Raw genomic sequence first — 23,550 nt, 5'->3', positions numbered from 1 at the left:
GCGCAAAATTTTTAAAACTGCAAACCTGGGATCCATAAGTAAGTTGTGGGAGTGGATAAAGATGGTGGATAAAGCTATCAATGGCTACTACTTGTTTTTAATGTTGTAACCCACCCTGGGGCCTTAGGGTGAAGGCCAGGTAGTAAATAAAGAAATAAATAAAACTGATAATTGTTGTTTGTTGGCATCCGTCTGTCTCAGGAGACTAGTGGAGTGTGCCTTTGTGGGCGAAGCCAAACTGTTGGAATGTTACAGCACCACCTGTGTCTGTAGAGCAGGGGTCAGCAATTTTTTTTCAGCCGGGGGCTGGTCCACTGTCCCTCAGACATTGTGGGGGGCCAGACTATAAGCCACCCCCCGACTCTCCCCTCTCTTCTCCACAACACTGGATGAGCTCCGGTGGCTGCTTACCTGTGTCTTGAGAGCAGCAGGGGCTGGTGGCGGTGGGGGGACAATGAGCGGTGCGCGAAAGGGCTCTGGAGAGGGGCTGCTTAAAACGGCGGCTGCTTGAGCATTGCTGCTGCTGGCACCAACAAAGCCCAGCCCCCTTCCTCCTCTAGGCAGGGTGGGGAGAAGCCAGGAAGGAGGAGGCGCCACCGCTGCTGTGTGAGGGAGAGGGAAAGAACGCACACGCTGGCGGTCCACACAGCGATTCCCGGACCGTCCACGGGTCAGATTCAGAAGGCAATTGGGCCTGATCCGGCCCGCGGGCCTTAGTTTGCCGACCAATGCTGTAGAGACTGATATGAGAGAGACATGTTTCATTGCAGCTGGGGCAGATGAAGGCGTCCGGTTGTGCTGCCGCAGATGCACCATGGCATCTCTTTTCTCTGCGTTCCTCCCAGTGGTCACTTCCCCTCTGGTCACTGCTATGGATGCATAACTTGACTGTCTGTCTCTAGGCACTGCGGTCGTCTGCAAGGGATTCCCACATGGCAGGGTTGATGTTGCCAGCCTTCATGTCACGTTTGTAGAAATCTTTGTAATGCAGAGTTGGTCTGCCCATGGGCCTGGTGCCTGAAGCCAGCACCCTGTAAAGCATGTCCCTGGGGATCCTGCCATCTTCCATTCTGTGGACATGACCAAGCCAGTGTAGACATTGCTGAGACCGGAGTGTGAACATACTGGGAATGTGGGCTTGGAATAAACTCCTCCTCCTCCTCCTCCTCCTCCTCCTCACAATAGCTTTGTTCTACTTTCATTGTGGGAGGTACCGGTAGTATGCCTCTGAATACCAGTTGTTGAGAATCACAGGTGCAGAGTGCTGTTGCACTTAGGTTCTGCTTATGGGCTTCATAAAAATAAAAATGCATCAATCATCTTGACAGTCAAGGATACAGACACACACCCACACCCACAGAGGAAGAGAGAGTTCTGTCAGCTTCACCACAGATCAGTTCCTGAATTCTAATCAGTTTGGCAACTGTACACATCATAGCATCTCAGTGCTGGGGGGAAATGGTCCCACTCATACACTGCTAAAGGCCACAGAAATGCCAGAAGCAAAGGTGGGAATCCAAATAATGAACTTACTTGAACTAGGTAGTTTTCTGTGTATTCCTGACTAAAGTGGAAATATCATGAGGAACAGACTTATTAATATTATGAACACTATTTGGAGAAATGCACCTATGCATAGGAGAAGCTTGTCAAACATGGAAGCCTGATTGTAGCTCGCACTACACCAACATAAAACTTTTGTGAATCATTTTGAAGGTTCCAAATGAGAAGACAAAGAGTCATCAGTGTAAAATCTCAACCAGTAGGTGGCAATAGACACCTATGAGTTTTGTAGGTTGCTTTCAGTTCATTTCAGGTACAGTGGTACCTTGGTTCTCAAACACCTTGGTACTCAAATGCCTTTGTTCTCAAACACCGAAAACCCGGAAGTACCGGTAAGTGTTCCGGTTTTCAAATGTTATTCGGAAGCTGAACCTCCGATGTGGCTGTGGCTATTGTTTCTAGGGCACCTGCTCCAATCAGAAGTTGCACCTTGGTTTTCGAACATTTCGGAAGTCAAACGGACTTCCAGAATGGATTGAGTTTGGCGCTTTTGTTTTTGCTATTTGTTTTGCCTTTTTGTTTTTGAGGCTTTTTTGGTTAATTTGTTTTTGTGACTGTGTGGAACCCAGTTTAGCTACTGATTGATTGATTGTGTGACTGCAGAAATGGATAAAAGCCCCCCATCCAAACTGACTATCATCAGTGCAGGTAAGAAAAAATAATAATTTTAATTTTTATAATCTACAATACTGCCTTATTTATTTTATAGTACAGTACATAGATTATTGCTTTCATTTTATGGATCAATGGACTCGTTGGATAGTAAAATTCATATTAAATTGCTGTTTTAGGGGTTGTTTTTAAAAGTCTGGAACAGATTAATCCATTTTGCATTACTTTCTATGGGAAAGTGGGCCTTGGTTTCGGAATGCTTTGGTTTTGGAATGGTCTTCTGGAATGGATTAAGTTTGAGAACCAAGGTACTAATGTAGGATAAACTGTGGAATGAGCTTTTTTGGGGGTTGCCAAACCCTGAAACAATCAGGGTTTGGTTAGGTGCACAAAAATTTGTACATCAGTCCTCAGCCGCCTCTCATTCTCCACCCTCAGCCTTATGGCTATCTTGGAAACATGTTTCTGGAATCTTGCATTGCTGTACACATACACCAGCAGCCCTTTGTAAAGTAGGGTGTCTGGTTGCAAAAAAAGCCTGGTTTAAAAGTTGTGACAAATAAAGAATTTCAGTTGGTGAAATTCCCTCACTTGCTGAAATGCCCTCTTCAACGTAAGTATTAAAAACCCAGGACTCTGTCCTCTTTTGTAATTAGCCAGACGCTGTGGGTTAAACCACAGAGTCTAGGACTTGCTGATCAGAAGGTCGGCAGCTTGAATCCCTGTGATGGGGTGAGCTCCCATTGCTCTGTCCCAGCTCCTGCAAACCTAGCAGTTCTAAAGCACGTCAAAGTGCAAGTAGATAAATAGGTACTGCTCTGGCAGGAAGGTAAATGGCGTTTCCGTGCGCTGCTCTGGTTTGCCAGAAGTGGCTTAGTCATGCTGGCCACATGCTGTACGCCGGCTCCCTCGGCCAATAAAGCGAGATGAGCACCACAACCCCAGAGTCGGTCACGACTGGACCTAATGGTCAGGGGTCCCTTTACCTTTACTTTAAGGTACCATTGTGCCTCCAGGTGTTGTTGGCTTCAGAAGTGGCTTTCCGGGTACAGTGGAGCTGGTGCTACTGGGCAGGAGGGGAGAGCTGGGGAGAGCAGCATGGTGGAAACAGATTGGTGGAGCCAATCCACTGCTCATTGTGATATGTCCCCATGCTGACCTCCCTGTCACATCAGCCCTCACGCATTTGGTAAGCAAGAGACATTTACTTTCTAGAAAGCTAGCATAGCAGCTCAATGTCACCTGGTGAGTCCCTTCTGTCATGGCAAAATAGTCAGGGATGACGAGAGCTGTAGCCTAACATCCGGAAGGTCACACCTGTTCCCCGTTCCTGCCCTAGGAGGAGCATTCAGTCAAGTAGACCCTCTCCTGCAATCTGACATGATCCTGCCCAGACACAAGGCGGTGTATGTGGCTCACCCCATCTCATATGGCCTGCACAACAAGCCTGTGAGGAAAGTTAGGCTGAGAGTTGAAGACTAGTTCAAAGTTACCCAATGACCATCATGGCCAAGTGGGGATTTGAACCCTGATCTCCAAGGTCCTAGCCTGAAACTCTAACCACTACACCACATTTGCCCTGAGAACTAGGTCCATGTCACTTTGCAAACAGTGTCTCCCTCTCCTTTCCCAAATCCTTATCATGTTTATATTCACTGGATTGAAGGAAAGATCCCAAACCTTAAGGACCGCCCGGCTCCTTTGGCTACAAGTTAGCCTTGCTCAGCTGGCAAGAACCACTAGGAGAGGCCCCATTCAAACTGAGAAGATCAAACTCTTTAAGGCCACTATTACATGAAACTATTACACATCTAATTGAGCAATCTGACAACAGAAAGTCAAGGGCATGATGGCCAATTAGTTGTCTATTTGAATTTGCTGCATCCGTTTCAAGATAAAGAAGATGAGGTGGATAATTCTTGAGAAACCCCAGTGTTACAGCGTTAAAATGAGATATAGAGCATCATGCTTATATCCCAAAAGGTCTACCTTTGAAATACATTCTAGGTGTGCCTTCTGTGGCACAACTGGTAATGCTGCTGCATGAGTGATGGAAAAGTTTAGTCATGCCAGGTGTAGAGATCCTTCCACTGGAAGTTCACTGGGAACTGATTGGAAGGAGTCATTACAAATACGGTACCAGGAAGGGTTCCAAAATGTGCTGGGAATTTCCATGAGTGCTTCACACAAGCTGGAGTGTGAGAAGAATGTCAATGGAGAAGGGTGGAGTTGACACACTCATCCTCACTCATATCTCCCACCATGTTTACTTCCTGATATTTGTATTACAGAGGTACCTTGGGTTACAGACACTTCAGGTTACAGACTCCGCTAACCCAGAAATAGTACCTCGGGTTAAAAACTTTGCTTCAGGATGAGAACAGAAATTGCATGGCGGCGGTGCAGTGGCATCGGGAAGCCCCATTAGCGAAAGTGGTACCTCAGGTTAAGAACAGTTTCAGGTTAAGAACGGGCCTCCAGAACAAATTAAGTTCTTAACCCGAGGTACCACTGTACAGTATATATATAAAAATAGAGTGCTCATGGCAGAGCAATTAATAACTATCAGGATAGACAGAAGCAGGGAATAGCTGCCCCATGTGGTGAACAACTGAACTACAGGTAGCAGTTTCATAGTGAAGGACTGATGTCTCCCACCCACATGGGTGTATCCAAGCAGGGGCAGGGAGGGGCAGCTTCCCCCCCTAAAACAATAAAATTTGATACAAATACAAAGCTAACTGAGGTTTTGCACCCCCCCCAACAAAAGGCCTCCCTGTGAAACATAAGTCCTGCTCCCCCTAACAAAAATCCTGGCTATGCCCATGCCCACCCAGGTTGGCCATTGGATCCTCCAGGATAAGGCCGGCCCACCTATGAGGCAAAGTGAGGAGACTGCCTCAGGCAGATCTTTATTCCCCCTTCTTCCTGATATAGATCTTCACTTACCCCTTCTTCTCTAAGCTAGCTCTGTGTGCGCGCGCGCACACACACGCCATTTTATGGTTTGCCTCAGGGGCCTAACTGCCTTGCACCAGGCCTGCTCCTGGACAGTAAAGGTCTTCCTGGTTCATACTGAACCTTGCCTGAGCCACAAAGTTTTGATCGATGCCAGGGGTCAGCAAACCTTTTCAGCAGGGGGCTGGTCCACTGTCCCTCAGACCTTGTGTGTGTGTGGGGGGGGGTTCAGACTATATGGGGGGGGGGAATGAACGAATTCCTATGCCCCACAAATAACTCAGAGATGCATTTTAAATAAAAGGACGCATTCTACTCAGGTAAAGACATGCTGATTCTCGGACCATCCACGGGCCGGATTTAGAAGGCGATTGGGCCGGATCTGGCCCCCGGGCCTTAGTTTGCCTACCCATGATCTATGCTGTATCATTGCTTGGTCTTTGGTTCTGACTTCCGATATGTTCTTCGGTTCCTGGCTTGTTCCACAGCTCCAGGTTCCCACAGCCCAGCAATCAGAGTCAGCCACCTTCTCCTCTGAGTAGATACTTTGGGCTCTGATACCAAGCATTTCAGCCTAGCACTTACCACATTGACTCCAAGAAGCTTCATTTTGCATAGGACAGTGCAAGACAATGAGCACACATGACACAGTGGACATACGAAGAGCCCAGCTGGATCAGACCAAAGGCCCATCTAATCTAGCATCCTGTTTTTGCAATGGCCAATCAAATGCTTATATAGGAAGTCTGCAGGCAGGACCTGAGTGCAACAGCAGTCTCCTCACCTGTGAATTGAATCCTAGCAAACGGTATTCAGCACTGCCTTCGACAGTGGAGGACGGATGTAACTTTTATGGATAGCCACAAAAATGAACAGTGGCATAGTCTAGCTGTCTTCTTCTAGTGTTGTTGCCTTGAAATGTGGTTTGGAAATCTTTTAATAAATCAATGAAAAGAAGAAGAATAGAATTGTAGAGTGGGAAGGGACCATGAGGGTCACCCAGTCCAAACCCCTACAAAACTGGAGACTTTTTGTTCAATGTGGGGGCAAAGATTAAGAGAGTCTCACGCTCTGCTGACTGAGCAATCCCAGAAAGAAGGAGCACGTGGTGAGAATGTAAGAAATTGATGTATTGTGCAAGTCAGAACATTAATAGTACTTTATTAAAATATACTGGCCTGTTAATGTACTGAATTAAAATGGCTTTTTGCAGTTATGGCCCATCTCACAAGTAAATAAGGTTCATAAATAAGGAACCGTTCCTTGAAATAAGGAACAGGTGCACAAACACGACGGCAATGCTTTCTTTTCCTTGCAAGTGGGACTTCTTGCTGCCATATGCAGAGAGATCTCCTGGAGCAATGTAAAGCACATGCTCTCTGCGAACAGGCCATGCCCAACTATGTGGTCGCAGCCAGCCATCTGCTTTGCCATGCTGTGGTAATGCAAAACAGCCATAAAATCTACACTGGCGACACAGTCAGAACAGGTTTGCATCTGCATTGAATTTCAAGAACATAACAAAGTAGCCATAGTGTATGGCTCAATCCATGCAATATCCTAGAGGAGCTGAAAATGGTGACAGATTGCCTCCATATACCTGGAAGGAAAACCCACCAGTTCTCCTGATGTAATTTAATTTCCAGTCATCCCATTTGGGGATGCATAGGCCAGAGACATGCATTTCTAACAACAGGGATTGGGAAGTCACAGTGTTGGAAACAAGAATGGGCATAGCCAGGATTTTTGTTAGGGAGGCAGGCCTTTCGTTGGGGGGGGGGGAGAACCTGAGTTTGCTATGTATTTTTATTGATTTTTCAGGGGGGTGCAGCTGCTCCTCCCTGTCCCCCCATGGCTGCGCCCATGGAAACAAGCTTGACTTTATGGAAACAAACGGGGAAATGTGTAGGGTTTTTGTTTATTTGTTTTAACTTGCTGCAAAATATCTAATAAAGAGGCACCTGCAAAGGGCAAAGGAAGGAATTACACACACACACACACACACACACACCAAATAGTAGGGATCTAGGATGGTGATAAGGAAAACAATAACAATTCTATTTCACAGCACAAGTAGAAAATGAGCTTTTGCTTGTACATTTTGGATTGGGTCCAATCGGCTGTTGGTTGTGTTACTATGGATTCAATGTGTAAAAAGTTATATAAGGAGCAGCTTAACCAGCAACAATTGTGGTGGCTTTCCTTCTTCCTACCAAATGCCCTGACCTCCCACAAGGAAACATGTAAAAATCTATAAGGGACTTAAGTGATGACTCAGCAATGGAATCCTGAGCTCAGATCAAATACTGTGAAGTCCCTGTCAAGGCTGGCAGTTTAGAGATAAGCCAGGAAACAGTTGAGTAAATACATAGAGATTAGTACTCTTAAGAGCTTGTTCTGTACCTGAATGATGAATTGTTTTAATAGTCACACCAAATTTAGCAGCTTTAAAAGGATCAGGTGCAATCCTACGGGCCTTTTTGTCCCATGCACTCCCAGAGTTCTTGGACTACAAGTCCCATCACCCCTGCCCATTGGCCGCGCTGGCTGGGGCTGATGGGTGTTGTAGTCAAAAAAAACTTGGTTGAGGAAGGCTGCTATATATAGCTTTCACTCTCTGTAATGATGTTCTTGAGGCACTGGAGATGACAGGTGAGTAACTCCCTCTTCTAGCAGGCTGCCCTGATGGCATAGGATAGAAAGTTAGGAGCATGGGACCCACGCTGCATGCTGGCTGGATTGGGAGGCCTGCTGCAAAGCTGCTCAGTGCAACCTATCTAAATATAGACCCAGCAAGCTCCCCCATTGAATATCATTTGCGGTCCTGTCCATTTTCCATCATGATTCCAGATGCGGTGCCACTGTAGGAATATCTTGCTCTATTCCACCTCTAAGACAGAGTGGGCAGGATGTGACCGGTGAATGGATTTCACGTGTCTTGTGGTGTCTCTCATAACCCAACCCCTTCAATCCTGAACCATACCTGTGGAGAAGTGGAGGCCAGGCAGGACTTTGAAAAGGCATCGCAGGGAGAGCAGAATGCTTTGACAGCAGGGATGTGGCTGGACCCCCCGCACCTTGCAACTCATTTTGCTGCCCAGGCAGGAAATGGAAGGGGCGGTGGTCATGGGCATAGCCAGGATTTTTGTTAGGGGAGACAGGACTTTGTTAAGGGACCATTGTGACTGGTCAGTTAGTTAAATATTTATATTGTTTTACTTGATTGGGGGGAGGCAGCTGCCCCCTGTCCCCCCCTTGGGTAGGCCCATGGCGGTGGTTGCTTTCTTGGTGATGGCAACAGCAGCTGTGCAGCAGTGGGGAAGGTGCTGGCCAGAGAGGGAAGAAGAGAAGAACATAGGAAAAGCCTGGTGGTTCTGGCCAGTGGCCCATCTTGTCCAGCTCTGACATGGGCCACCCAAATGCCTGTGGGAAACCTGCAAGCAGGACCTGAGCACAACAGCACTCGCTGCCATCCCCTGGTTTCCACCCACTGGTACAGTGGTACCTCTGGTTAAGTACTTAATTTGTTCCGGAGGTCCGTTCTTAACCTGAAACTGTTCTTAACCTGAAGCACCACTTTAGCTAATGGGGCCTCCTGCTTCTGCCGCGCCGCCGGAGCACGATTTCTGTTCTCATCCTGAAGCAAAGTTCTTAACCTGAAGCACTATTTCTGGGTTAGCGGAGTCTGTAACCTGGAGCGTCTGTAACCTGAAGCGTATGTAACCCGAGGTACCACTGTATTCAGAAGCATTACTGCTTCGGACCATGGAAGCAGAGCGTAGCCATCATACTCTGGGCATGGACAGAGAAAGAAAGGTGTATGCTGGGGGCAACAGAGAGAGAGGGGTGTGGGAGAGAGCAAATAGGGAGGGAGGGAGAGGAAGAGGGAAGAGGGTGTGCCAGAGAGGGGGGGTTCTTAGAAAAAGAGAGAGAGAGAGAGAGAGAGCGCGCGCGCGCGCGCGCGCGGTGGGAGGAGAGATGTGTGTCAGAAAGACAGAGATAGAGGGGGTGTGTAAATTTGGTCCTCAACCCAACATATATTTCACAGAGGTATGCTTATATGTAGGGATGAGGGAGAAATTCATTTCAGTTTGCATTTAATATTGAATTTCTCATTACCTATCCGTGGCTTAGTACGCATATGCATTTTATCACATTTATAGTTTGCTTCAACGGTTAAATAGATCATTGAGGCTCACCTCTAGATAGCAAGAATGGCAAAAATACACCTTGAGTGAGACCTACATTGGCTCCCAGTAGATTTCCAAGCACAATTCAAAGTGTTGGTGCTGACCTTTAATGGCCTCGGCCCAGTATAACTGAAGGAGTGTCTCCACCCCCATCATTCTGCCCGGACACTGAGGTCCAGCTCCGAGGGCCTCCTCTGGCAGTTCCCTCAGTGCGAGAAGTGAGGTTATAGGGAACCAGGCAGAGGGCCTTCTCCGTAGTGGTGCCCGCCCTGTGGAATGCCCTCCCATCAGATGTCAAGGAAATAAACAACTACAGTGGTACCTCTGGTTACGAACTTAATTCGTTCCGGAGGTCCGTTCTTAACCTGAAACCGTTCTTAATGCAAGGTACCACTTTAGCTAATGGGGCCTCCCACTGCCGCCGTGCCATCAGCATATAATTTCTGTTCTCATCCTGAGGTAAAGTTCTTAACCCGAGGTACTACTTCTGGGTTAGCGGAGTCTGTAACCCGAAGTGTTTGTAACCCGAGGTGTTTGTAACCTGCGATACCAATAATGTATCTGACTTTTAGAAGACATCTGAAGACAGCCTTGTTTAGGGAAGTTTTTAATGTTTGATGTTTTATCATGTTTTTAATATTCTGTTGGGAGCTGCCCAGAGTGGTTGGGGAAACCCAGCCATATGGGCAGGGTATGTATGTATGTATAAATAAATAAATAATACTTTCAAGAAGCAAAAGAATCACCAGAGCTCAGTTACACTTACTGTTTAATCTTCTTTTCCCGTGATTCACCTGCTCTACCTGCCATTGGCTCTGGCTTACCTGTTGATTGTCTCCCTACCTTCTACCCTACACCAGCCACCAATGGACACCAGCCACCACTCACTTGTGGACACATTCTAACATTTGCTGTGATTAGAATGGGGTTGGCAAATGACTGGCCCTCCTACATTTATTTTACTTCTGTTTATTTACAGATCTATAACCTGCTTAACAAACAGTACCAAAGCGGTGCACAGCAAAATAAAATCAGGTAAAAGAGAAAAGAGACAGAGCCAATAAGCTAAAAGCTCTACAATGGCTGGGTCAAAGTAACATCTTTAGTAATCACCTAAATATCAAGATGCTAGGTGACAGTCTTAATTTCAGTTGGCCCACAGGATTCTTGAGGGTGACTGCTACAGTGTGGTATATAGCACTGCACCACAACATATAATGCTGTGCAGGACCATACGAGGCAATGATGATATTGCAGGGAGGTGTGCCACTGTTTATGTTATACATTTTGCTTGCAAGGCCATCTGGAAATTTTGCCAGTAGAGCAGGCTAAAAGCAACTTTTCATGCAATAAAATTACAAGTGAATTAAATGAGGGTCCCCATCAGACAACAGTTAACTGTTTCCTTTAGCTTAACCCTACCCCTCACTTCTTCAAATAAATATACTTCAATCAACTGCTCAACAACACTCGTGTCTGCAAGTTACAACACATCTGGAAAATTAGACTAAATGGAGAAAACAGCACAAAGTTTGGAGTATCTGGCATCCATACAAACTCTCCATAATGCACAATTTTATGGTCCAGATGTGGCATTTATGTGTTATGAAGAAAGGAGGCATGTTCGCTCATACCTTTTATTGCATTTAAAATGTAAGGTATATTTTAATAACTCACAATGGGAATTGTATCACAGTGATTAGAGGCTGTCAATATGTCACGCATAAATCTTTGAAAAGTGAGTGTATCTGCTAGAAAACAATAGGTATAATTTGAATGGAAGTTTAACTGTACACTTATGGGGAGCTGGCAAACTATGGGGAATGCTTCTTATAAATTTCCACTGACTATTCCAATGAAGGTGATCCATGAATCCTTTTGATCTTACAGTTGTGTTTATATCCTGCGTAGGCCTGTGTTCTGTTACATTTACTGCCCTATGAAATAATTAGTTCTTTATGCTTATTCCTCAGCCTTTCCCATTTTCTCATTAAGATAATAACTTTGCACAAAAGCCACCTGCAAAATATCCATTTTTACAGACCTCCGCTGGGGGTTCTGCAGGGTGAATTTAACATATGGGTCTTAAAGAGCTGGTTTAAATCCACTCAGCCTACCTTAGCTTTTGACTGCTGTTTTCAAGAAAATTTTAAAGGTCAGTAGGGTATCTTCTTTCCTTACCCATTCAGTTTTCCTGCTATATTCTGCATTGCACATTGGGTTCAAAAGCCTAGCACCTCTGGTTAAAAGGATATCACCTAGGAAGTACTGGGAAAGACCTTTGTCCAAGACCGTTGAAAGCATCTGGCAGTCAAGAGTAGACAATATAGACGTAGAGCTGTATAAGGCAGGCTCCTACGAGAACGCAAGAAGAGCTCTGCTGGAACAGACAAAAGGCCCATCGAATGCTGTTCTCATAGTGGTCAAGCCTATGGGAAGCCAACAAGCAAATCATGAGTGTAACAGCACTCTCCCAACTTGTGCTCCACAGAAACTGGCAGTCAAGCTATACACTGGTACCTCGGGTTAAGTACTTACCGTAATTCGTTCCGGAGGTCTGTTCTTAACCTGAAGGCACCACTTTAGCTAATGGGGCCTCCTCCTGCTGCTGTGCTGCTGGAGCACAATTTCTGTTCTCATCCTGAAGCAAAGTTCTTAAACTGAAGCACTATTTCTGGGTTAGCGGAGTCTGTAACCTGAAGCGTATGTAACCTGAAGCATATGTAACCTGAGGTACCACTGTATTGCCTTTGACACTGGAGGTAGCATAAAACCATCATGACTAGTCAGGGCCGGCCCAAAATATTTTGCCACCTGAGGTGAATCAGAAAATGCCTCCTCAGGAATTGGAGTTTTTTTAAAAAAGAGTGCGTAGATATAAATGAGTTTGACCAAATTGAGGGGGGCAGTGGAAGACAGAAATGCCTGGCGTGCTCTGGTCCATGGGGTCACGAAAAGTCGGACACAACTAAACGACTAAACAACAACAACAACAGATATAAATATTTATAGATAATGAAAAGTCAATCCCCTCCTTTGCCTCTTGCCTTCTCCGCACTGAGCGGCAGCAGGAGCAGAATCGGCAGTGGCATCAGTCAAGACTGGGTGGGGCTCTGGGTAGGGATGGCCTTGGGGGCTGGCACGGCTGAGCTAGTGACCAAGGGCAGCAGGAAGGGTGTTGGCTGGGGCCTGGGCACCTCTCCTCCTCCTGCACCCAGAGGCAGCCTCTACAGAGAAGTTGAAGAGAGTGCCAGGAGACAGGTGGTGTGGAAGCAGCTGGGATTGACCAGCTTGGGAGGCCAGGCTAGGAGCCAGTTAGAGCCACTAAATATTGGCGCTGCTCTGGAGATCTCCCCCAAGGAAGCAAAACGAAAAAAGGGTTGAGCTGCAAGAAGGCTTGAAAAAGACTGCTGCTGCCAAAGTAAATCCTTAATCTGAGAAGCACCTGCAGATGTTGTGGGGACCTAAGAAGAGCACTTTCCACCAATTGGCATTCAGAAACATTACTGCCTTGGACCTTCAAGGCACACTAGAGGTTTAGCAGTGTTAGTAGAAATAACACTCAGTCTCAGATTATCTGCGGATTATGGCTCTCGTGGAGATTTGCACATTTTCTCTCTCTTTGCAGTGTGACTTCCTGGACCTTTGGTTTTATTGCTAACTATTTCAGCTAGCAACAAGGAAAGTTCTGCGCTGTCTTCATTGTAACTATGTATTCTCCCCCCCCCCCCCCGCCTGCACCTGTTCTTTGTACATCCTCATATCCTGAAGACGTTAGGGGGCGCTCTTGTTTCACCCAAAAAGGCTAAAGTTGCATTTTCACAGTAAGATTACTGTCCGGAGGAGAAAGTGTCAAGAAATATGGCAAGACCATATTTCTTGCCTGCCTAAACTTGGTACTTCTCGCAGTTTAAAAAGGGCACATAAAAAAGGAGTGCACTTCACAAATGCTCCAAATGAATACATTAATTAGGAATTATTCTGGAGCTATTTCCACATGCTGATAATTCTTAGTTTTTAACCCCCCGGAATGTTACAAGATACAACTGAAGGACTAAGGGAGAGAATACCACTTCACATTTGGGATGTATACGCACAGTACATTTAAAGCACAATGGAGGAAGCAAAGATTCCTGGAAATTGTAGTTTGTTAAAGGCGCTCGTAATTGTATCTTTCTGAGGGGTGAACTACAGTTTCCAGGAGTCTTTGGGGGAAGACATGTGCTTTAAATGTATGGTGGATTTGTGTCTGTGTGTATTTATTTATATTTATTGTACAATTTCTGTTTATTTCAGACTTTAACTGCCACCCTCCAGAACGAAGGAAGGAGAGAAGGAATGTGAAAGAGGGGGAAAGTCTTTGACCTGAATCCTGGAGACATGGAGTATCGCTGTGACTGCTCATCTAGTTCAGTACTGTCAACACAGACAGCGGCTCTCCAAGGTTTTAGGCAGGGGACCCTACCAGCCCTAGCTGGAGATGCTGGGGTTGAAACTGGGAAGTTTTGTATGTAAAGCACACACTCTGCTACTGATCTGCAGTCCTTCCCTGCTAAAGAGAGTGGCATAGTAGATTTCAAAATGAAATGAAATAGATAAACACATCAGAGTTGGTGCTTGCCAACTTCCTGAACTTCAGGACATAGCTGTCAACCTTTCCTTTTTTTGCGGGAAATTCCCTTATTCCAGCGCCATTTCCCGCTGCTTCCCGCTGCTATCATGGATTGTTAGATATCCCGTAGACTGTCCCCGGGACAGGTGAGGCTGCTGATCCCTTATTTTCAAATCTGAAAGTTGACAGCTATTCTTCAGGAGGGAGATGGGTTCCACAACAGAAAAGGCCCTCTCCCAAGTTGCTGCAAGATGAATTTCAGCCGACTTTAAAGCAATCAGGAGGGCTGCATCCAAAGCAAGCCTCTGTGGGAAAATATCTCCCAGGTAGCCAGGTCCTAAATTGTTTACTGCACCTTAAGTCAGGAACAGAAGCTTAAACTTGGACCAGTAGCAAATTGCTGGAGATCCAGCAACAGCTTGTGGATATCTCAACACCTGAGTCTGGGGGAGAACTGGCCCCAGCTCCAGGGCAGTTTTTTTTAGAGATAATGTTATGTGCTGCTTGTAATAGTTCCACTCAGCAGCCTAACCACTGCATTCTGCACAAACTGCAGCTTCTAGACCAGTAGTAAAGGCAGTTCCACATAGAGAAATCCAGTTGTGAGATTACCAATGGATCATTCTGGCCAGGCTATCCCTGTCCAGGAATGGCTGTAACTGAAGCTGGTAAAAGGCACTCGTAGCTACTACGGCTGCTTGGATCTCCTGTGACAATGATACACCCTGTTCTTTCAGGGAGTGCACAACCTCATCAAGAACAGGCAATCTGCCCAGTCCCTGGACCTGAGAACCACTCTTATCAGGATCCAGCTTACTGGCCCGACTGCTGGGTCCAGGCATGAGTCCAGGACTTGCATGGCTGCACCTGACTCAGGTGTAACAGAGCTGGGTGTCATCGGCATACATATTTTTGTTTTCATGGGGAGAAGGGATACAGATCCCTATGCTCTATCCCCCCATGAAAGAAGAAAGGGGCTGGGCACCTCAGTTCTGAAGGCGAAAAACAGCCGACAGGAAAATAATTAAGCACCCTTCCCACCAGCCTCCACTCCTTTATTGCAGCTGCCTCCTCAGGCTGCTTTTCCTTGTAGAACTGCCCCAAACCTGCTGAGCGAAAGTTACACATGTCTGTAATGTCTTGTTTGGCCCTCGGAGAAAAAGTTTGGCCACGGGATCTGCAGCACACAAGCAAATTCTACATTTCAGTGCGTAGCTTATGGACGACTCCAGACGCCATAACCCATCATTTTAGATGACAGGAGGCAATAATAGGACTGCTATCTAAACACAGATTTTCACACGGTCTTATGTAACCACTGCTTTCTGTGTTCTGCAGTGATCCAGTACCTGCCTTTTAAAGAGCTGTGCTGTTTTCATTTCCAAACAGCTTTGAATGGAGCCCTTTAATTAGACCAATATATACACATACATTTTGTTCCCTACAGATCTTTTCTTTCAGGTGCGGGCATGTCTGGACGTGCCTGAAAGGTCTGCATATTGCCAAATGGTATACAAACTCAAAATATCAACAATTTGCTGCTTTGAGCGGCAATCAGATGTGTAATATAATTAAAAGCCAATCATCTGGTTTCCAAACTAAACTAAACTCAAGTCTATGAAGGTCACACAGTTTTATGGATTCGGATCGATAGACTGTATGGATGGGTTTGATCGATCATGTTATACAAAGCCTTTCAAAGGCCTGCCAGCAAAACATTCATTAGGGGCTAAGAGTTGCTACATCTAATCAATAGTTAGAAGAACACAAAAATAATGGCCACGATCCTGAAACCATTTCGTCCTCCTGCTGCCACCACTAATGGCTCTTCTTATGAGTTGGTGATTTCACAACTGTTACTAATGTATGCAAATACACTATATATGACTTGCAAACTAAAGACTTTATCTCTTATTCCCAGGATGGAAATAAAACATACGAGATCATTTTCATTTATAGTAATTCCTAACTTTTTTCTGGGTATATTATTTTTTATCAAGGCAGCTTAGTGATGTAAGACAGAGATTGGGAGCCTATGGGCCTCTCTATGTTGTTGAACTCCAACTCCCATCATCCATTATCCATGCTTGCTGTGGCTCATGGGAGTTTGAGTCCATTAACATCAGGAAGGACGCAGGTTCCCCATCCCTGTTACACATAGGAGAGATCAAAATAGCATTTATAGTAACACTTTGAAAGAGCTACTGAAATTTGTATACTGGGGGTATGTGTGTATCCATTTCAGTGCTCATTGGGCTGTTTGGGGATTAAATAACCCCTCCCACACCATTTCACTCACCCTGCCCCCAGCTATGAGTTATACCCTCCCAAACTGACTTTCAAAAAATGTTAATACAACATTTAGAACCCAATCCCTTATACCCATATAAGGCCAATTGAAAACATTGGTAAATATATATCAGTAAAACAGGACTAGAATCTAACTATGGAGTTAACATATTATACTGATTTTTTCTTTCTTTCAGAAGAGTATACTTTTTATTGAAGTCACACCTTATAAACTATACTTTTGGGATCATAGTCTGGAAAATGTCAGTGTCTTTCTTTATATAAATAGGAAAAACACTGAGCCAAAACATTTCATGCTTTTGATGCCAAAATTCCCAAAGCTGTGATGATCACTAGATTGTATGGGCTGGGGTATTGCTTAGCGGGGTTTGTTGATGTTAATTTTTTGTATCTTTATTTCAGATCTTATTATTTATGTGGAAATTGTTACATTTGGTTGAGTACTTTTTGATGTATTGTTTATTGTTCATGGCTACTTTTGTTATGTTTGTAGTTATATACTTTTTATATGCTGTAAGCCACCTTGAGCATGGTTTTAACTTTGGAAAGGCAGCATACAAATATAATGATTGATTGATTGATAATATTAATATTTTCTTGGTGGGGGTCACACATAAAACAGGAGTATTCTTACTCCTCCTTTAACTTCCAGATATAAATCATCTTCATCTTCAGCATTAGAAGTGGTCAAAGGTCTTCACTAAAACAACACTGTACGGTGGGTCAGTACAGTCACCCCCATTTTGAAAATGGAGAGCTCCCACTGAGAGACAGTGTCTTGCTTCAGGACTACCCCTACCTCTCCTTTAAATCAGAACCAGTGAAGGCGGTGAATGTCCTGTGTGAGTGTCTCTAGATTCTAGTTCACAATTATGCAGTACACCTCACACTACAATTCTCTTTTGAACCAAGGAAAAGGACTTCCATCATTTAAACAAACCTTGGCCTAACAAATTATATACTTTTAACTGGACCAGCCTCGGTGCTTCCTAGTACAACAGAACAGAATGATGTCTGTGAATCATGTTTGCACTGCACTGATTTCATTTCAGTGACATGTCATTAGGGATATTTCCCAGAGTCAAATGTGTCCTTTCAGTGCTATAAAAACATGCACAGAAGATGGAAATGTTCATTGTCTAGGTGTCTTTAGGAAACACAGCTCTATGTGCTTCCTTGAAAAAGGGACAGGAACGCAGTCTGGGGAATGAAAAAGGGCAGTTCTGTTATGATGAAGTAACGAAAGCAGGTTCGGCAGTGAGGGCATACTCAACTGAGAGCTGTATCTGATCCCTGTTTTCTGGCATAAAAAGAGCCCTGCTGGATCAAACCAAAGTCCCATCCTGTTCTCACAGTGGCCAACTATAGTCATATCTCGGGTTGAAGTAGCTTTGGGTTGAGCGTTTTCGGGTTTCGCCGCTCGTGCATGCGCAAACGCTCAAAATGACGTCACGCGCATGCGCAGAAGAGGTGAATCGCGACCCGCACACGTGCAGACACGGGTTGCGTTCACTTCAGGATGCGAACGGGGCTCCGGAACGGATCCTGTTCGCATCCAGAGGTACCACTGTAGATGCCTGTGGAAAGCCTGTCAGCATGATGGTAACAGCACCCTTCCTATTTGTGATACTCAGTAAACGGTATTCAGAGACATATTGCCACCTTCTGACAACAGAGGTTAGTGGCAGAAAGCAGGGAGCCCAGAAGTAAGTGGACCCAAATCCGATGACAGGTAGAGGCTAAACTAGCTCCAGTTTTGTTCCCAAGCCAGTGAGTTCTACAAAAGCAACACTGAGACTCGACTGAATGTAAGAAAGGCGGCAGGCACTTGGGGGCAACTGAGGTTGGTAGAGGTAAACATGGCCACAAGAAAGTTGTGTATGAGAGAGAAAGAGGTGTGTGTGTGTGTGTGTAGGTGTGTGTGTGTGTAACCACAAGATACAGAGGCAACCTAAAGAAAACTCACAAAAATAAATTGATATGCAAAGCAAGTGTTAGCCACTGTGGGGGTCTGTGGGGTTGTATTCCCCAAGGAGGCCTCTGACCCTATTAGGTTTGTAGCCTAGCATTAATTAGATCAGTCTAATTAATTCAAAGTGTAAATTAGGAAACCATGAAACTAAATTATGTTTGAAGGCTCCTAATACATTTAACCTCGTGTTGTTTACTCAGCAGTTTAAAAAAAAATCATTTTGTTGAAATGGTTGGACAAAGCAAAAGCTCAGGATCTATCTGCTTAATGGCATTGAAAACAGGACCTACGTCGCCCATGCAGCTCTGTGAGGTGTTATATACATTGATAGTGCAGTATCAGTAAGTTACTACTACTAATAAAAATCCTATAGTGTGGTCTTGGAATGCAAACACGGGGGCCCCTAGTGCTATGGTTGCGGCCAATTAGTGTATATAACACTGAGCTAGGTGGACAAATGGGGGAGGTCAATGTGGTGCAAATCCACTGGCAGAGCCAATTCAACCTTCCTGCTGGTGTGTTTGCACAGTGCCAGTCTCTCTTATGCCTTCTCCTCTCCCTCCTGGTAAGCAGTAGCAACTCAGCTGTTAATTGGTTAGAAGAATGCCACCATGCTATCCACTTACTGATTTGTATCTGACTGTTCAGACATTACAGAATTCTTGATTTCTGGTTGCTTGCCTATACATAGATTGCTATTTAGTTTTGGTGAGTTTACTTGTTTTATTTTATTTTGCTAATCAGAGGGTACACTTTTTAAAAAACAACAACGAAGAGTATACTTCGCAGAGTACATTATGCCTTGGGTTCTTCTTTATATATCTCACTGTTGTTCTTGATATTTGAAAATAGAATTCTGATTAAAAACTTTTTAAAAAGTGAGTTCAAATGGCATTGCCATTATTTTATGATCCAGCATGCTTTTCTCATTTTTTATTTTCATTTTTTTGCGTAAGGGAAAAAATGAAACTGCAAATAGCCAAGTTAAATTGTGAACTTCCTCCTGGGGAAGCCTAAATGGTTTATTCTCCCTTCCTGTTGGGTTATTTTTAAACTCTAGGATGGTTTGCCACCTCTTAGCTGGCCTGAGGCTCCTATACCCGGGCTTGGAAATAAAAAACTCTGACTTAAGGGAGGCAGAAAAACATCACCACTCAAGCTGTCCAAGTGTTAAACGTTAAGTATTTTAACAGTGCTAGCCAATCATCAGTTAAGAAGCAGCAGCCTTCTTGAAAGTTATTTAGTTATGTCGATTGTGGAGACTCAGCTGGTGAGCTGTCTTCCACTGGGACTGAAGAGTCTCAGCCAGTTGTTGCTTTTTCTGTGAAAGGCTCAAGGATGTTGCGTCAAAACTTTGGCCTGAGAGATGTGCTCTCACGTGCAAATCCAGTAAGACTGTAGGTCAGCCGGGGTTGGGGGTATGTGTGTGGAATTTCATTCAACCACATGCTTAATTTATAAGGAACATTCAGTTGATTTCGGCAAAACTCCAATAAGTGTGCAAACAAGTGTCAGTTGGAGCACCTTTGTCCACTATCTTTTTTTTTTTTTTACAGTGGTATTATGTTGGACCTTTTTCACCAATACAGCGTGTGCACAGCGACTGGAGTGTAGAAATAAACGGCTGTTCGCAAAACCTTTGCTTAGTTTTATTTTTGAAAACATAACAACCAAACTCTGCAAGCCATCACTCCTCACCAGCAGCATACAAAACATTCAATCAACTTAAATACAGTTTTCAAATAATAAATTATCCTATCACATCCCTTCCTGCATCCGGTGCCGAAAGTAAACTCCCCTTTTAATTAGTCAAATAGTCAAGAGACCACAGGTGTGCAGCTAAATAGGTCAAACTGCAAACATACACCTCTGAGTAGCACCACTGACCACCTTAAGATAAAGAAAAACCAACAGTTTATGCAGCATGCATGACGTCATAAAAACCTATGTATGCTTTATATACTGCTTAGCGCTTTACTTTCTAAGCGGTGTATAAGTTTAGAAACGCTTGCCTGCTGAAATAAAGGTCTTCACCAAATCTATCTATGTGTGCACAAACAAACCACCTTCTCCTCATCTCATTTATTTCTTTTCCTATCTGTTCTTGGTGAAAGTAAATGAATAATCCCGATGAAGGTGGTTTGCTTTCTGTATGAGTTTTCTTTCTTTCTGCCTAGCCCTCTGAGGGGTAAGCGTGTTCGTGTAATATGCATTAAGGCCTAGGCATTGCCATTAAAATGTTACAACTCCAAAGAAGGGGCATTCAAAGAGCAACAAATTTATCTCTGCAGAATACTCCATCCAGCATGCAACATATGAGAGCCATTTGCTTTGATTCAAGCGCTGCCAGCTATTGGCCGGGAAACAAGTGGGGTGGGGAGAGTGGCTGGGGAAAGTGCGTTGGTTGCAGCAAAAAGAGTGGAGAGTTTTTGTTTTTTTGTTTTTCTGGGATTGGTTGTTTCCTAAAGAGAGGAGACATCTATATCAAAACCAGAAGGATCATGGCAAGTTCCAAATAGATGGAATCACAATCAATTGCTTTGTTCTTTAATGGAATTTAAATGCTGGTAGATATGCGTATTTGGGCAAACGTCCCCGTCCCCCCCGAATATATTAAACAGGATTATATCTTCTGTTTCAAATTCCTCCCTCCACTTTACCTCTCTCAAACAAAATCGAACTTTTCCTTTGCTGCTTTTTGACAAGTCAAGATTCCATCACTGCGTGCAGCCATTGAACATTGCACAGTATAGACAGTTCCCCTAAAAGTATTGTTTCCTATTGCTTTCACAAATGAGAAATTTATCCTAGATAGCCCCTGTGCACATTTCACCTTTTCAATAAAATATCACTCATAATAAAACAACCACAACAGTCTATCCAACTGAATCACACAGTCTAACAGGGTCTTGTGGCACATGGCTTTAAAATTAGTTGATAATAGACTATATAGTATATCCTCCTGGGGCCAGAACTATTCCTCTGGCCTCTGGATATTGATGGGAAGGGAATGACCATCATTTTTATGGTTTCTCATCCGAGAAGCTCCTGAGATAATCTTTATTCTGCATTCTTCTCTTTGCTGTTTTCTCTTCTTGGGGTGCATTGATACTCCCTGTTCTCCCCTGCCCCAAATTATTGTGTCATGCATAGCCAACAGCCTAACAACCATCCTCCTGCAACTCCTGCTGCCTTCGGACTCACTATGGGGGAACTATTACCACATTATCTTATAATTACCAATCAGTTGCAAGCTGCAAAGGGATACATCACTGTCAGTCCCCTGAAGCAGAGGCAGTAGGAGGTGCAGTGAAAGCAACATACAGAAGATCTTTTGTGGGTAAACAACCATCTTGCCCTGATCATCATGGAGGAAGGGGAGGAGATCACAAATAAATAAGCAGAGCCTGCAACAAAACGTCAGTGTGCAGTGCTCCTATTTAGGGTTCTAGCCAACAAGCATCATCCTCTCCCAGGATACCCCATTACCTGATTCTGTGGGTTCTCATCCCCCTCCAACAGTCAAAAGGCATTTGTGTGGCTCCTGATCATACATTGCTCAGCATTCATTGAGAAGCTTGCTGTTCCCCGCCCCCCTGATGAGTTTCTGCAAACCTTGGATTGCTTCAAGCTTGCACAGAGAACTGAGTTCACTACCACTAAACAATAAGCTGTATTTTAAGTTGTTGCTATGCAATGAACTTGTACCAGAGGCTACATCTCTACAGCAACCCCTGTGCTCTCTGTTTGGTGCTCTAGAATACAACTGGGGAAGACCAGCCATGCAAATTGCACAGATGGCCACAAGCTCTTCTGTTGACTGTGTAAATGAGGAGAGGTGCCACAACTGGCTGAAACCTACTGTTGATGTGGACTGCAGGAAGCTGAGGTGCTGTGTGAGTACAACTGCAAAAACAAGTAATAGTGCGGCTATGCCCCCACTCTTAAAGAGCTTACCTAGAATAAAAGAGGAGCCCTGCTGAATCTCATTTGTACCAGAATCCTGTTCCCACAGTGGCCAGCTAGATGCCTATAGGAAACCCTCAAGCATATACCTTCCAATACATATTTACCCACCAGCAGGATTTTGCAGCTTTGCTAGTGCTTTGCAGTGGCATAGCGTGGGGGGTGCAGGGGGGGGGGGCCGGCCGCACCGGGCGCAACATCTGGGGGTTAGGGTTAGGGGGCGCAAATCCACGGGTTAGGGGGCGCAAATCAATGGGTTAGGGGGCGCAAATCCACGGGTTAGGGGGGCGCAAATTACTTGCCTTGCCCCGGGTCCTGACAACCCATGCTACGCCACTGGTGCTTTGTACAAACTTTTGAAATGCACAATATTATTGCATCCTGCCCTATCCTTACCCCAATTGTGAGGCAACTGAAATGTCTATGTGTGCTTCCAGCTGGGGGCTTAATACTGCAAACTTACCATTCTGAAATTGCAAATGGGACATTGGCAGCAGGTGTGGTGTTGCTGTTTTCTTTTTTTAAAAAAACAAACAAACCTGATTTTCTGTGAAAACTGTGACTCTGAATATAAAAGGTATGAAACACAGCCTAGCATTTTGATGCTGGTGTCATGGGCGTGTATGCGAGAGCAGTCCCAGTCCCACAATAAACATCTGTCTGGAAGCAACCTATAATATACCAGGATGCAGAGAAATAGGGAAACATACCTTTTAACTCTTCAAAACTGCAGCGGCAGCACATATCACCCTCCCATATGGATGAGATTGTAACATGATAACATAAGACGATCCCTGCTGGATCCGGCCACCTAGTCCAGCATCCTGGGGCTTGTCCACACCCAGGGGCATTATGGGGGGGCAGTCCGCTCCGGGTGCCATTCCAAAGGGGAGGGGCAAAATGCCTACTCCCAATCGGCGACACCCCCCAGGGAACGCACCACTCACCCCCATGGGTGGTGTGCCACGCCCCACAGGTGGTTCGTCACGACCTCGCGATGCGCACCACGCCCCTGTCCAACACCTGAATATGTGGCTTTGCACCTGCCTGTCTCATTAATACAGGGATGTCCACATGATGTACTCCCCATCCCAGTGTTGTCCCAGATCTCCCCCCCCTTTAAATGCAAAGATTTTCAAGCTTTGAAAAGTCAGAAATGGCCATCTTGTGTAGTGCATTTTTCTGGGGATACTCAAGGGTACACAGTACCCACACCTTCCCCCCTCCCCAAGTTAAAAGTGTGGCACTTATTGTAACAACTTCATGGTTATTACTGGCACTTTAAAAAGAAAAAAAAGCACGGGACCCCCACATTTAAAGGGCAGGAAGGTCGTGGACAATACTGGGATGGGGAAGTTTCCGTGAGC

At 44.9% G+C, this 23,550-nt stretch overlaps 1 protein-coding gene across 1 annotated transcript in view; it reads right to left on the bottom strand.

Moving 5' to 3' along the window:
- The window catches only part of NSA2 (NSA2 ribosome biogenesis factor), a 370,209-nt gene that overhangs the window by 63,513 nt on the left and 283,146 nt on the right, over window positions 1–23,550 (bottom strand). The window lies entirely within an intron of this gene.

The sequence above is a fragment of the Podarcis liolepis genome (assembly GCF_965112155.1).
Source record: "Podarcis liolepis genome assembly, chromosome: 11".
NCBI classification, from domain to species: Eukaryota; Metazoa; Chordata; class Lepidosauria; order Squamata; family Lacertidae; genus Podarcis; species Podarcis liolepis.
This window is presented reverse-complemented; position numbering and strand designations above follow the sequence as displayed.